Source organism: Neolamprologus multifasciatus, chromosome 2 (assembly GCF_963576455.1).
Source record: "Neolamprologus multifasciatus chromosome 2, fNeoMul1.2, whole genome shotgun sequence".
NCBI classification, from domain to species: Eukaryota; Metazoa; Chordata; class Actinopteri; order Cichliformes; family Cichlidae; genus Neolamprologus; species Neolamprologus multifasciatus.
The window spans coordinates 30453737-30468097 of record NC_140440.1 but is presented as its reverse complement, the minus strand read 5'-3'; the positions used below and the strand labels follow the sequence as shown (position 1 = coordinate 30468097).

Sequence of the window (14361 nt, the reverse complement as noted above, 5' to 3'; positions counted from 1 at the left end):
TATGGACCTAACTGTAACACCATGGCGCAAATAATGGCAGATGTGGCTGACATGTTAGGTTCCACTTCAGAAACTTCGCTTCTCTCGTGCCCTGAGGAAATATTTCAGTAAAACTTTGCTTTGACCTGATTTAACAGTGAGAGGAACAAGTAAAGTGCATGCAGTTGCTTTTGAAAGTGACCTCTTCCTTTTCTGCTTATTTTTTTTTTTTATGATCCTCTCATGTGTAATTTGTTCTTTTCCCTCTCCACAGGGAGGGCAGATGTCAGAGTGCAGGGTTAAACATAAAGCCATTGCTATGTATTTGGGAAGGATTCGGTGTCTTACTCGAGACACTTTAAGCAGGGCAGGGTACAGGGCTGATTATAGGACACTTCCTTACGGATACGCCACCCTACTGACTCTAAAGCTTACAATGACCTTTTGGAATGTCATATCCCAAACAGCACCACTGTGAGATAATGGGCTGCAGTGTCACAAATCCCAACCTGAAAAAAAATAAATAAATAAAATAAAATATGACCACTAAACAGTCCCTGAGAAGCATTCGGCAGTAAAAATATAAACCTAAAGACTGTCTTTGCAGTTTAAAAAAAGAATAATAAAAAAAGACAACTTTTTAAAAATCTTGACTTACATTGATCAGTAGACAATCTGTCAATTAATCATAACCGAGCAAGTCTATCAATATGCCGACACTGACAATGATCCAGACACTTGACCTTTTCCCTGGCTTAAATCTCAGCACGGTGGTGTGAGAGGGTGTGTGGAGCTCGCTGTGGCTCAGAAAAGATGGAATCATCACAATTTGGATTTTATTGGCAGGGTCAGAAATTAACAGGAGCGCCTGGGGAAAAAATACCCTTGAAAGTTCAGAAAATGCCCGTGAAATTAAAAATGAAGGGAAAGAACATGTCCCCTGATAGTAATGGATGTCCTCTTTTGTATTTCACTCCTTTCACATTATATTCATTGTGCTGTCAAATTCTCACATGTGAATGTGCCAGCTGGGTTGTTTGTAGTGATTTGTAACAACCTATAACAACACGACTCTCTCCAGTGCATCTTGGGCAAGAATAATAGAGCTATTTTTGAAAGAAAACTACCAAGGACATGTTGGGCTTGCAGCAAATGTTTGATTTCTTTTTTCACTTTTTTAAATGTGTTGGCATATGATGGATTTTAGAATATGAGGATCACGGCACGGCAAATTGAATGTTTAATTAACATTGTGCAGTGCAAATAACAACGGGCTTATCATCATATTCTGCTGGTTTACTTTTTGCATGGTATTGTAGTTGAAGTGAATCTTGGTAATAGCTCCTTATTGATTCTCGTTTTTTTGTTTGTGTGTAAAAGTGTAAAAGAAATCAAAGACAAATAAACAAACAGAATGAAGATAACAAGTTTGAGAAATATGTTTTAAAATTTGTAATAACTGACGTGTATGTGAAGAAGGAGAGACAATTTAGTGTGGGAACAATTCCCCTAAAAATTGTTCAATTGTTTTATTTTTCACAAATTGCCTGAGCAAATTTTCAACATGGCTTCAACGTCACTTCTCTGGGTGACATCAGTGTGTCTTACTTTAACTACACACAAGCTATTACTTTCACCACAGTCAAAATATAGACCAATGTTCATCCGCTCATTGCAAGCGTGAGCTGAAGGATAATGTCTTAATTACTTTATATCTATGCACTTATGGCGCGTGATGATCAAGTGCGTTAAAAAAAATGGGAAGGAGAGAAAACAGGGGTGAGACGTTGACAAGATTACAGTATTGACATATGCCTTGGCATAATTAATTATACATTGACGAGTAAATGTAAATGCGATATGTTAGCACTTTTGCGCAGATTGCAGTTTTGTTGCTTATTAATTTGCAACACATGAGTTGGTGTTACATCTCCTGCAAGGCACTAACAGAATAATACCCAGATTTAATGTATAACTTTAGTATAACTTTGTGTGTTTGAGAGCCTTTCGTACACTGAAAGGCTCCCCAACACACATATGCACGCACATGCACACACACAAACTACATACACCAGAGAGCCACGAGACAAATGCAAGTAAATACTTGATATGACAGATCCAATCCTACTCATGTACCATAAATAGGGATGGATAGGTGCGGGCCCAAACAAAATATTAATAAAGAGTTTTGGTCCTGAGATGTGACGAGAGCTCCAGCACGATGCTCATTCATCTTTGACTTTGCTTTTCCTGCAGGCCATAATATTTCTCATCAATCAGCAAGTTAGGTGTCAAGTGAGAACAATTCAGCACAAAGTGAATGTCAAGCTCTCTTCACTGCCCAGTTTTCCAATCTGGTAAATGAATGACTCTTTGATGCTGATAAATATGCATTGATAGAGAGAAGATTGTATGCATCAGGGGCCAGCTGACCTCAGTGACGGGCGAGAGACAAACCCTTGGCAGAGACACAAATGAAAATTTTGTCCTCTGTAGTGCAGACATGCAAATGACACACAAAAAGCCTTAAGCGCTTTTGCAAAAATTGAGAGTTTGTATGTACTAAGTGTTGCAAATATAGTAAAGTGGCATTCCGACACATTCTGTTCTCCTGTTTTTTTAAACCCCTAATATTCTCTGCCACCTTTAACTTGTTCCTAATTTGTTTTCATGCAATATATCACAATAATTCAAAGCAATACAAGAGTGCTGCTACTGTGCTCATTAGTAACTTTGCCCTAAAACAGTTATATACACACTGTTTTACTTAAGGGATTAAATTCTTGCTCAAATTTTTAAATTAGCTGGCCAGAGTTGGTTTGCATCTCTGCTGGATCGTCACTTTTTAATTATGTTTTAATGTTAACAATTAGTACTAAAGTGGAGTCAGCAACACGTGATTCATAAGGAAGGCTGTCTAGATTTGTCTTATTGTTAAGAGTAATTCAATAACAAACAAGAAAAAAAAACCCTCCTAATTGTTGGGAACATTCATCGGTTTAAGAAACAGGTACAAATAATAATGCAAAAAGATGCATTTTATTTTCATGTCTAATTTTAATGATAATGCATTGCACACAAATGAAATCCCGAATGATAAATTCAACAGCTATAATAATGAACATATGAAAAATATTAGCATTAAGCAGACCGTGAACTACAAGATAGTTAGATGCCAAATAGTAAGGATTTATGACTACCACCAGCACTCGTAGACCATATGAATAATTGTCCTGTTTACACATCAAGTGATGTCAAACGTCAATACTTTATTACCTGGCAAATCATTTGCAATCCATTTTTATGGCGCTTATGCTCCCTGATTAAGCTAAAAGCTGCTGTCAGTGACATCTCCAGATTAAGCCTTTGTCACACTGCTTTGCATTAGGATCTAACTTATCATGTAAATTGCCCTCTTTGTAATTGAGGATTCTATCCTATTTTGTTTATGTGGTTTTCCAGAATCTGTGATTTTCACTAAAGCATTACTATGCATCTCAGGATAGTCTCGACTAGCTCATGCTCAGCTTGCAGTATGTACCGGCATTCCTGAATTCTATTTGAGAAATCATTTTCTTGGTTGTCAGCAGCACTCTGCTCTGGTTTCACTCATCTCTTAGAAACACATAAATCGGAATATTGGTCATTTGATGCTGTCACTTTCTTTTTGCACTTGTTCAAAACGTCACTGCAGAATAGAGAAGTGTCACCGCTGAAGTTTGCTCTTCTAACCTACGTGCACACCCACAAGTCCACCCACTAATCCATCTCATCCATCCATTCTTCTGTTCAGCTATACAATATGTCATCTTGAAAAGAAGAAATGGACCGGAGTGGAGACAGTTATTAAAGCCAGGGTTATGTGGTCCTGCAATATGCAATCCCATTTTTAAATTATATATAAGTAATCTGTTTATCTGTGATCTTACCATTTGTATAATCAAAAATAATGAAACAGTTACCTAACAATAGGGCTGTGCGATATGACCAAAATCTCATATCCCGATATAAGAATTCTATTGTCTGATAACGATATAAATCACAAAAATGTAACATTTTCTGTAAATTCTGTGACTCTCGGGCAGCTCGTCTTGCAGGAAGTGTTTCCAGCTGCGCGTCATGTAGCTGAAGTCGAGTGTTTTAACCGATGCATGAAACAGTACATTTTTAGACATAAGTTGTAACGGCCGCCGTTTTTATTTAAAAAGTATTTATAACACGGCGTGCTGCGGGGAAAAGCCTGTTCTAACGTTTGAGTCTAAGGTTTATTTTTTAGCACCTGGCGGCTCTTTTTTACTTCTCATCCGTAAATAATCTGCTCTTTCACGTGATTCAGTTTATTTTGAAACGTCTCAACAGGATCTTGAGCTTTATTGTGAAAGGTTTATGTGGAACATAAACAAGCGGACACGCGATGCTGTTACCGTCGTTGTTGCTAACAACAACGCATAAAAACAGGCACTTGTCCGTCTGTAGTGTGGTTATATTAAATATAAGAGAAAGAGAGAACTTTAAGAAATTAATATAGCCACTACAGTGACCATCAAAACGATGAAAAAATATTGCCGTAAACAGTTTATTTTGCGACACCACGAAACAAACGATAGCGTAAAATGAAACGATAGACGTTTTTATATCGTCATCCGATATATATCGTTATATTGAACAGCCCTACCTCACAAATGTAGTAATTATATCCAAACTGAATTGCTGAGAGTGAAGGCACACTTCAGTGTGAGAGTACTCCTTGCAAGGTCAGTGGTTTAATTTCTCAGTCTACCTGTGACACATGATGAAGTATTCTTTGGCAAGACACTGGATCCAAGTGGCATAGGGAAGCATCTTGTATTGCAGCTTGGCAGCCACTGGTGGATGACTGTGAATAAGTGATTTAGAAGCACAAAATGTGATGTTCTTTTTAAAAGACAAAAAGGTGCTAAATGAAGACTTTTGATTGAATTTTCTTGTATGTTGTGCATTTTTGATCAAGGTAAAGAACGACTGCCTTCTTAGAATATTTTGAGTGCAAACAGATTAATTTGTTGGCTATGTGGTATTCCGAGCAACATATTACTCTAGTCACATTACATATGACTGTAATATAGTTATTGCATTAGACTACTAATTTCTAAACTCCTTATAAACCGTAGAAAAATATGATATAACGTGGCATTTTCTACAATGCACTACAATCAGCTGACTTACTTCATGTGGAGTGAGAAGAAATAGACTACAGTGATGTGTAACTTCAGGAGTGGAGTTATCAAGATCACTTATTTTAGTGTAAGAAAGGACAAGAACATGCAAAGTGCACTCAGGTCAGAAACAACTATGCACAGCTTCTGACACTACATCAACTCTTTCAAAGCATCTGCAAAGACACCATGGTTACACAGAGATAGTAGCAAACCCCTGCCCAGTGCCCTAAGCTTGATTTTCAATAGGTAGCAAAAGCAGTGATGAACAGTCAGGCTTGGCACATCATAGCCTTCAATTTTTACCTGTAACTCTTACTACAGCGGAGTTGCTGAAGCCAATTTTTTTTTTAACTTTGCGGTGCCCTCTGGGTTGGTTTTCACCAAGTTTGCTGTTGGCTTTGTGACAATACTTAAACAACACAAGAAAGTGTGTGTTTTCAGTATGATTGGGATTTGTATCAGTGTTTAAGTATTTAAGTTTGTAGTTTTATGTTTTTATTATTAGATGGTAATTATGTGACAAAGACTCTTGGCCGTATTGCAAAGCAATGCAAATGAAATGCAAGAGTGGTGTAAAAAATACTTAGCAATTATTACTTAATAACTCTATTTGTCTGACTGCATAATTTACTGCCTTCCCTAAATCTTTATTGTTGCTATATATCGTATATATGCTGTTATCGTGTCACATTTCTTAATTCCACCATATAAACAGCGACTATGCAGTTATCTAATGAGAAATGTGGTTTTGGTGACAGTTAAAGATAAAGTGAACATTTTGTAAATCTTTCTATAAATGCTTACCCTATTTCTCTAACATGAGCACAGCTTTCGATAGCCCATTTAATTTGTCACAGTTTCTCTGTGCTCAGCCAGTTTTCCTTGGGTTGAGCCACTGTCACTGTGCTCCTGGTCAGTACACATTCTAACATCCGTATCTTGATGGCTGTCATGTGTGAAACAAAGGCTCCGAGTTAACATTCCCTCCTGTCACGGCAAGTATCTGCAGCTGAACCATGGTAGATCGAAGGCTTCACTTTTGCTTATCTTCTCCTTTTAATTGACTGAATGTTTTGTATGTTTTTGATCACTGATAAGAGAAAAAATGTTTAAACATTAACAACAACAGTAATAATAATAAGAAGAAGAATAATAATAATTTCTTTAACTATGTGTTATTCTGGTAACTGCTTACCAATATTCATTAAAACTTAAAACTTAATTTACCATTAAAACTTGGGGAGTTTTAGGTGAGTTTCTCTCATCGTGCTTAATCCTGAAATAGAAATATTGATGATCATACAGGTGACACATACACAGCTCACACAGGTTAACTACTCCTTTTGCAACTGGGTAAATAAGATCCCACTGTAATCGTGCAACTTCCTGCTGACGTCTGTTGTTAATGTTGCCAGTCTTTTATGCTTTAAGGTAACCATAGAAACTGAAAGTATTAGAATTAATTTATTAAACTGCAGAAAGACTGACAAACAGTGTGACAGTGTGAACTAATGCAATCCATTATTTAAGCCTGACGAACAACACTTTACATTTGGAAGAAAAATGCTTGTTATGAAAAACCGAAGAGCAGATATCCAAAAACATAACTATTTGCTAATCCCAACTTTGAATTCTTGACAAGTCAACAGAACACATTTTTCTTATCAACAATTACTGCAGTCTTCATTACCAAACATGATATTCATGTCATTATTAGGTATGTGAGATATAGTTTTTAAGACAGTTAGAAATGTAAGCTATTGAAACCAGAGTATTCTATGTATATCATGGTTATTAGTGCCCATTTACTGTTCCTTAATGTATATAAGACTTAAAAGTCTTACTTCCCTACTTAAAAGTATATGGAATTCTTTCATTAAATTTACAGAAACACAGTGATCTAAAGAATCTTAGTCTGCAGATTAAGCTCAAAGTACTACCATTTTCTTCTTCATTCACAAACAGCAAATTTTGTTTGAACACAGTCTGTGTTGAATTCTATGCTGAATGCATCTCAGCTGTACATGGGAATACAAAAGAAAAAGAAAATACCCGCATAATGTTTTGTTTTGGCATAGTGCTTATCCAGTTATGTGCCATGAGCATGCTATTAGGCAAATATCACTGGCTCCTGGTGCCTTCTCCATTGAGCAAAGAGGATTGCAGCAGGCAAGGCCAGAGGCTAAGCAAATATTGTCCATCTAACATATTCCAATGAATTATAAAATATATTCTGCATGAGCACAGCTGAACAGCCTGACATATAAATGTGACAGCGCTCTCACAGGTAGTTGTGCAGAGTGAGAAGTGCATCATTCATGACTGATAAAGTAATGCCCTGAGAACTTAAATAATTAAAGTTGCTATCGTCTCAAAGCACAGTTTTGCTTCCTTAAAAGACAGTTTTCTTTTGCTACATGGCCAATGTAATTGAAAATATATTTGAATATTTTGTCAGAATTACAATTTAGCCATGCAAAATAATGAAATTATTCGAGTCAATCAAATAAATAATTAAAGTAAGTAAGTAAGTAAGTAAAATTGCCTAATTCTATAGAGTTCCAGGTGAGAAGAGATAGAATTGAAACCTTTCTCTCTTTCTATGCTTCACTGGTTCAAGATAACCACTGTGGAGACCGATGCTTTTCAAATCACCCTGGTGGCCCTGTAAGACTACCAATACTGGGGAGTCTCTTGATTTAAGAGCTGACAGACAGTGAATACAGCTAGGCTTTACTGTCCTCAGTGACTCACGAGCAGATAGTGCATATGTGGAGTAAAGCTGACGTGTTCAAAGCCTCTGCACTGAATAGTTAATTTGCTAATTGTTTTTTATAACAAAATGTTAGTGAGATATTTTAGTGCCCATTCTTAATCTAAAACAAACTATCCCTGACATTTCTGCTCAGACGACTTTGGGCTAGGGTTAAGGTTAGAAAAAAGTGAAAACATTTTTTTTTCCTTATTTTTTGCTGGGTTTCTCTTGCTAACTGAAAGCAGAACCTAGATTGAAATTTACCAAATTAATGGTTGCTTAAAGCCATAGTCACAAACAAAGCTTTTTGTTACCCGTAATATGTGTTTTTACCCACAGCGGTCAAGTATTTTTCTTAAGATAAAATTAAATTTTTCCCTTGCTGTCATGCAATCATACAGAGAAAACTCTTTTGTGTATTATGAAGAATGGACAAAGGTGTAATAGCCCGTGATGATATGCTGTTACCATAATGTGCTCATTTTCTCTAATTAATTTCTGCTTTCCTTACACACATACAAAGGAATACTGACATACCTGACCCCTGGTCATATATATATATATATATATATATATATATATATATTACTGCACATCCAGCACTACTGAATGAGGCTGATGATAAAGCCAAGGCTGATAAACAGCATCAAACTGCAATATTTTTCTCTGCAAATGAACAAGTGGTAGGTGAGATGTAACTATAACATCTTCCAATTGTTCATATTTTATAACGTCAAAGAATAAAAGGATAGTAAAACTGATTCAAGTGGTTAAATACTAGAGTGATGAGCATGCAGAATGTTGCATTTAGGAATTTAATATCTTCAAAGCGTGTTTATTGATAGTCATTCCAGTAGTGCCAGCTCTCTGTTTGGTTGACTAGAAGCAAATTTCAGTTCCTTCTAGTAACTTTTTAATGAAAAACATAGTCTGAAAAGCCTATAATGCTTTTGTGATATGTGTGACAAATCGCTAGAATATTGAATATTATGTGTATGACATGGGTTACTATGAAATGAAAAATGAAGAATGCAATCAGTTAGAATCCACTTTTAAAAGTATGTATGACTTTGTAAACATTGTCAGTTTTTTATTCATTTATTATTTATTTATTTATTCATTTAGAAGTGTCAGATATCAGCATCAGCAAGAAGACACTTCATGGAAATGTAGGATCTTCAGTTCATGGTATGCCGTTGATTGGAAGGCTAAAAACAAATTAGGATAAAAGTCTGTTTTATGTGAAAACCTATGGTTATTGTTAAATTAGTGTTACGCAAAGGTGAAAATAATTTCTATCATGGCGGTATCCCTCCATTCCTCCATCCATGCAACCAGCCATGCATCCATCCATCTTCCTTAACTGCTCATGCAATTGCAGTCACAGGAAAGATAGGGCATCTCCAAAGTTATTTTCAATAACTTTATAGCCAGCTTGAAATAATAATTTCAGTATCGTCACCATTGATACATTTGAAGGTTTTCTAATGCAATCTTAAAAACGTTCTGTGGGCATATTTTTCTAACTGCAATCAAAAATCACATTTTTGAATAAAAGATAATAATAATAATAATAATAATAATATATATATATATATATATATATATATATATATCCGTACTGCCAATAAATCACTCTTTAGAGGTTAGTTGGTTTTCATGAAATACCTGAGAATTGTAAAGCTTTCCCTTTTTTGCCATCACAAACGGTTTCATTTGTAAATCCTTCTGATTTCCTCGCAAATTATAGTTTTGCTTGTAATTCAAAAAGTTTTGAATTCAAGTTAAATTTCTGCAAATGGTTGGCCTCCTTCACTAAAGGATGAGAGACAAGACACACTCCTGGCTTTGTCTGCATCACTGTGATCATGTGATACACTTTGGTCCACAGGCAAAGTCTGGAAACATGGATATGGATTATGTTATGTTGAGCTCAAATGGCAATAATAAAGAGAAATAAACAGATGTATGTGCCAAAGCTTCACCACGGATGTAAAATAACGCAGAATTAGACCCAGACAACTTTCTTTTGGGGTTAAAAAGCAACTGTGGACTTTACTAGAGAGGCACACTGTGTAAAAAAAAATAGGAAGCATTAGCTAGGAGTCGCTAGATCACAAACATTATTTGCTGGGAGGGTGACTCAAAACTGTGAGTGGTGCCTAAGCCTTGGTTTTGTCCTGAAATGCCCCTCCCGGTCAGTGTTTACATCCTAGCCCTACATATTTCTGGTCAACAACAATACTGATATTTTGATGAAAAAGAGCAGAATTTAGTTAAACTGAACTTAATGTGGTCTGATGGAAGGAGGGAGGAGGAGAATCCCAATACAAGAGTCAGAGAGGGCTGTGTCTTGGTAAAGAGGCAACCAATTTGCTGTAATAGTCATTGCATTTACTGAGAGCAGAGCAGTTCGTAGTGCTGCAGATTCTTCTTTTCTCAACAGTGCATACACAGAAAATCTTTCAATTTTTTTTTTGTATTCAAATTCTTTCTAATTTGTTGGCCATTACACAGCATATTGAAATGTTTCATAAAATGCAGCTATTTGTAGAACTCTAAAGTGTGTTAGATATGTGTACGAACATGCATATGTATGTATATGTATCAATACCTGCAGCCTGCTAAAGAAAAATAATTAAAAATACACAGCACAGTAACAGAAACAAACCACCATAAGCAGAAATTGCTTATGGTGGTTATTCACAGTGTGTTTAATTATACAGTTGTCTGTATATGATCCTATAGATAATATTTAGACAATATTACCTCATTAGTATAGAGTATATATATATATATATATATATATATGTGAGCATTTTATATATTTAGATAATAGAGGCTAGTGAGTATATCTGCAATGTCTGTAGTTATGATAATTTAATTGCTCACTAATATGCAGTTGCAAGACTTGGTTGTAATATGAGAGTGAAATAAAACATTTAATCTAAATTTTATTAGACAAAATAATCACTTAAGAAACCATTTGCATTTCAGCTTCAACTACACGAAACTGTGTATATATAACCCCCGTAAACTAAGATCCAACTATACTGTCATTAAGAAAAACTCTGATTAGGAAGGCTTTAACTGTTTATAATAAACCAAAGCTACCATAATACTGCCTCATTATGTGATTTTAGATGTTTTTCTTTCACATGTGAATGTGAAATTGACAAGACAGCTGTGCTAGATAGTGAAGCTACTTATTAACTACATATGCAAGGATCTAAAATTAGGTTTGTCGAAAAAAATGTACAAGCAGTTTAGTTAGTTAGTCAGTGGTCTGGTCGGTCATCCTTCAGTATAGATCCCGCCCACCCCATTCAAATTCTTTGACATGCAGAGAAAAATTATTCATACCCCAAATCTTTTTGTGAATGCACAAACAGAGAAATACGTTTTGAAAAGTTCCCAAGTTTATGATTAAAACCAGCTAAACTGTACAGGATCATTTGTTTGCCATCCACATAACTGTTTTTTCAGTTTAGTGTACTTAGAGACATATTCTTTCTTTTTATGGTTTAATGTAAAAGACAGAAAAGTAGCATCATGTCAGGTATGGTGGATGGTGCACATGTCAGTCTTAACACAGAGACACAAACAGCCACTCACACCTACAGCCAACTAACTTAATGCTACTTTTTGAACTGCGGGATAAAACTGGCTCATAGGGAAAACATGCTGGCACAGGAAGAACATAGAAACTGGCAACCAAGTGAATCCGCATGATGCTTAAAGAGAAAAGTTTTTCAGGTAAGCTAGAAGTGTGACTCAATACTTTTCTCCTTATAAAATCAGGACTAACAGGATTTATGTGTTATACTGTTAAAGGCTATGACTTCTCTGCCCTGTCTGACCTCAGCAATGTCCCTTTAGCCTGCACAACCTGTTAGGTAAAAAGGTTTGATCATTTGTGACAGTATTTGTTTTTCAATTATTCACATGAAATAACTGCCAGAAATCATATTAAATAGGTCACTGTTTTGTGCCACATGCATGTCCACATCTATTCCTGTCCAGAAACAGTTAATCAGTGTCTGAAAACACATAGTATGGGCATGAGATAGAGAATAATTATCAGTGGAAGGAATATATTAAATTAATACCACTAATGTGAGCAATTAATTCAGTAATTTAAACTAAAATACAGCTGCTAGCTTGGAGCTAGCATGCTGGGTGCATTTTGCAAACTGCCTGCAATAGCTATACCAACTTAAAGATTTAATTTTAGGGAATGAGTGGAGTTATCTGAGGACTCTTAAGGGAAACTTAATTAGATGGCACAAATTAAGCAATTAATTTATTCATGCACACAAATTATTCATTCAGTAGCCCACCTAACAAATCTGTGCTGATAAATTAGAGCTACATAACTTGTATTCCCCCTATAGAGCCTAACATCAGTAGTTTAAGTTGTTGGAAGGTATACTTGACATTGAATCTCAATTATATCTGCTATTTGCATTAAAGTGAAGTGTTTTGCATCTCTACCTAGATACAGGAAATGCTTCAAATTAACACTGAACAACATTTAACTTTTGTGTGAATCAAGCTGGTTGTACTCCATCACTGTGGGGGCTCTGCTGAATGGTTTTACAGTGTCAAAAAAAGAAATCTAATTCTCAAGTAAACACTAATAGAATACGATATGCTATGCCTTTTAATCAAGGAGTAAGACAGTAAAACATTTATGGAGGAGGTTGCTTTTTTTTTCATTTAACAAATAAACATTCTGCATCTCGCACAATTGTTACTACTTTAGTCTGAGTTTTAGAGTTTAGAGTTTCATTTTATTCCAGACTGTGCAAGACTGTGCAAGACCATTACTTCTCTCACGGTGCAATGTAGGACTTTCATTTTACAGAAACAACTACACATACTGTCAGTGTTCTTCCACACTTGTATGTATACTGACCTTTACAGAGAGGTTAGTGTAAATGAATGAAGAGCTGGTCAGTGTGATCACCCTTGCCTTATGATGAAACATAATTATCCTCAGTGTATGGTCTCTTCCAGCTATTGGGATTCACCAGCTTTCGTCATCTCTATGGACGATTCTGGACCAGCATGTTAGCTTTCTCCATCACTTACACACACACTGAGTTTGAAGGAATGAAATACTACAACCCTCAATTCCAAAAAAAGTTGCGATTCTGTATAAATGTTTAAATAAAAATAGAATGTAACAATTTGCAATTCTCATAAACCCATATTTTATTCACAATACAATGTGGAAAACACATCAAATGTTTAAACTGAGAAAATGTTCAACTTTAAGAGAAACATTAGCCCTTTTTGAATTTGATGGCAGCAAATTGTCTCAGAAGTTTGGACAGGGCCATATTAATCATTGTGTAATTTTCACAACAGACAGTAAAGATTCTGGACCAGCATCTTGACTGGAAGTAGTCTCAGGAACTGAGAGCAGTTTTTGGATATTTGGGAGAGGAATCATGTCCCATTGTTGTCTGGTATATGGTTCTCGGTCCAGGATCTAATATCCCTACCTCCCCATACCATCAGAGATGTGGGTTTTTGAACTGATGCAACATCAATGATTTTAAAAAAGAACTTCAAAATCTCTGTTTGTCTGACACTAAAACAGTTTTACATTTTGCCTCAGTCCATTGTAAGTAAGCTTTGGCCCAGAGAAAACATGGCATTTCTGATCATGTTCACATATAGTTTTTGTGGGAAGTTCACAGACTGGAATTGGTCCTGGAGCCCTGCCATGATTATCATGACAGAATCATAAAATAATGCATGTGCTGCCTGAGGGCCTGAAGAAATTGGGATTTTCAGCCTTGTCCCTTGCATACAGAGATTTCTCCAGATTCTCTGAATCTTAATGATTGTATGCACTGTAGATGATGAGGCATTTATATTCCTTAAAAAGGTATTTTGAGGATCATTATTATGCAATTTTTTGACACATTCTTTTGCATACCAGTGAATCTCTGCCCATCTTTACTTTAGCGAGCGTTCTAAGATGCTCTTTTTTTTATACCCAATTAAGTTACTGAACTGTTGCCAACAAACCTAATTTGCAAAATATTCCTCCGGCTGTTTCTTTTTAGTACCACTTACATTTCAAGCCTTTTATTTACTCCATCCCAACTTTTTGGAGATGCCTTGTTGCCATTAAATTCAAAACAAGCTAATATTCTTCATGAAATACAAATACTTCTACATTCAGCCGAATAAATTCAGTGAAATATGGGTTTTATGAGGTGTGCAAATTATTACATTCTGTTTTTATTTACATGTACAAAGTATTCTAATTTTGGGGTGGGGGTTTTGTAGTTGTGTGCTTGAAAAAGTGATTTAGGGCTGACAGACTGATAAACATATATAAGTTCGTAATATAATGAATTCAGACTGTCTACTAGAAGCTACATGCAATATATTGTATTCTGAAAAAACGCA

At 35.7% G+C, this 14361-nt stretch overlaps 1 long non-coding RNA gene across 1 annotated transcript in view; it reads right to left on the bottom strand.

The window, feature by feature from the left end:
• Positions 1-4328: 4328 nt before the first annotated feature.
• LOC146524782 (uncharacterized) overlaps positions 4329-14361 on the bottom strand; it is a 73280-nt gene continuing 63247 nt past the window's right edge. Inside the window, exon 2 of the long non-coding RNA XR_014869450.1 lies at positions 4329-4654. This is a non-coding gene — a long non-coding RNA (uncharacterized LOC146524782). The remainder of the gene's footprint in view (positions 4655-14361) is intronic.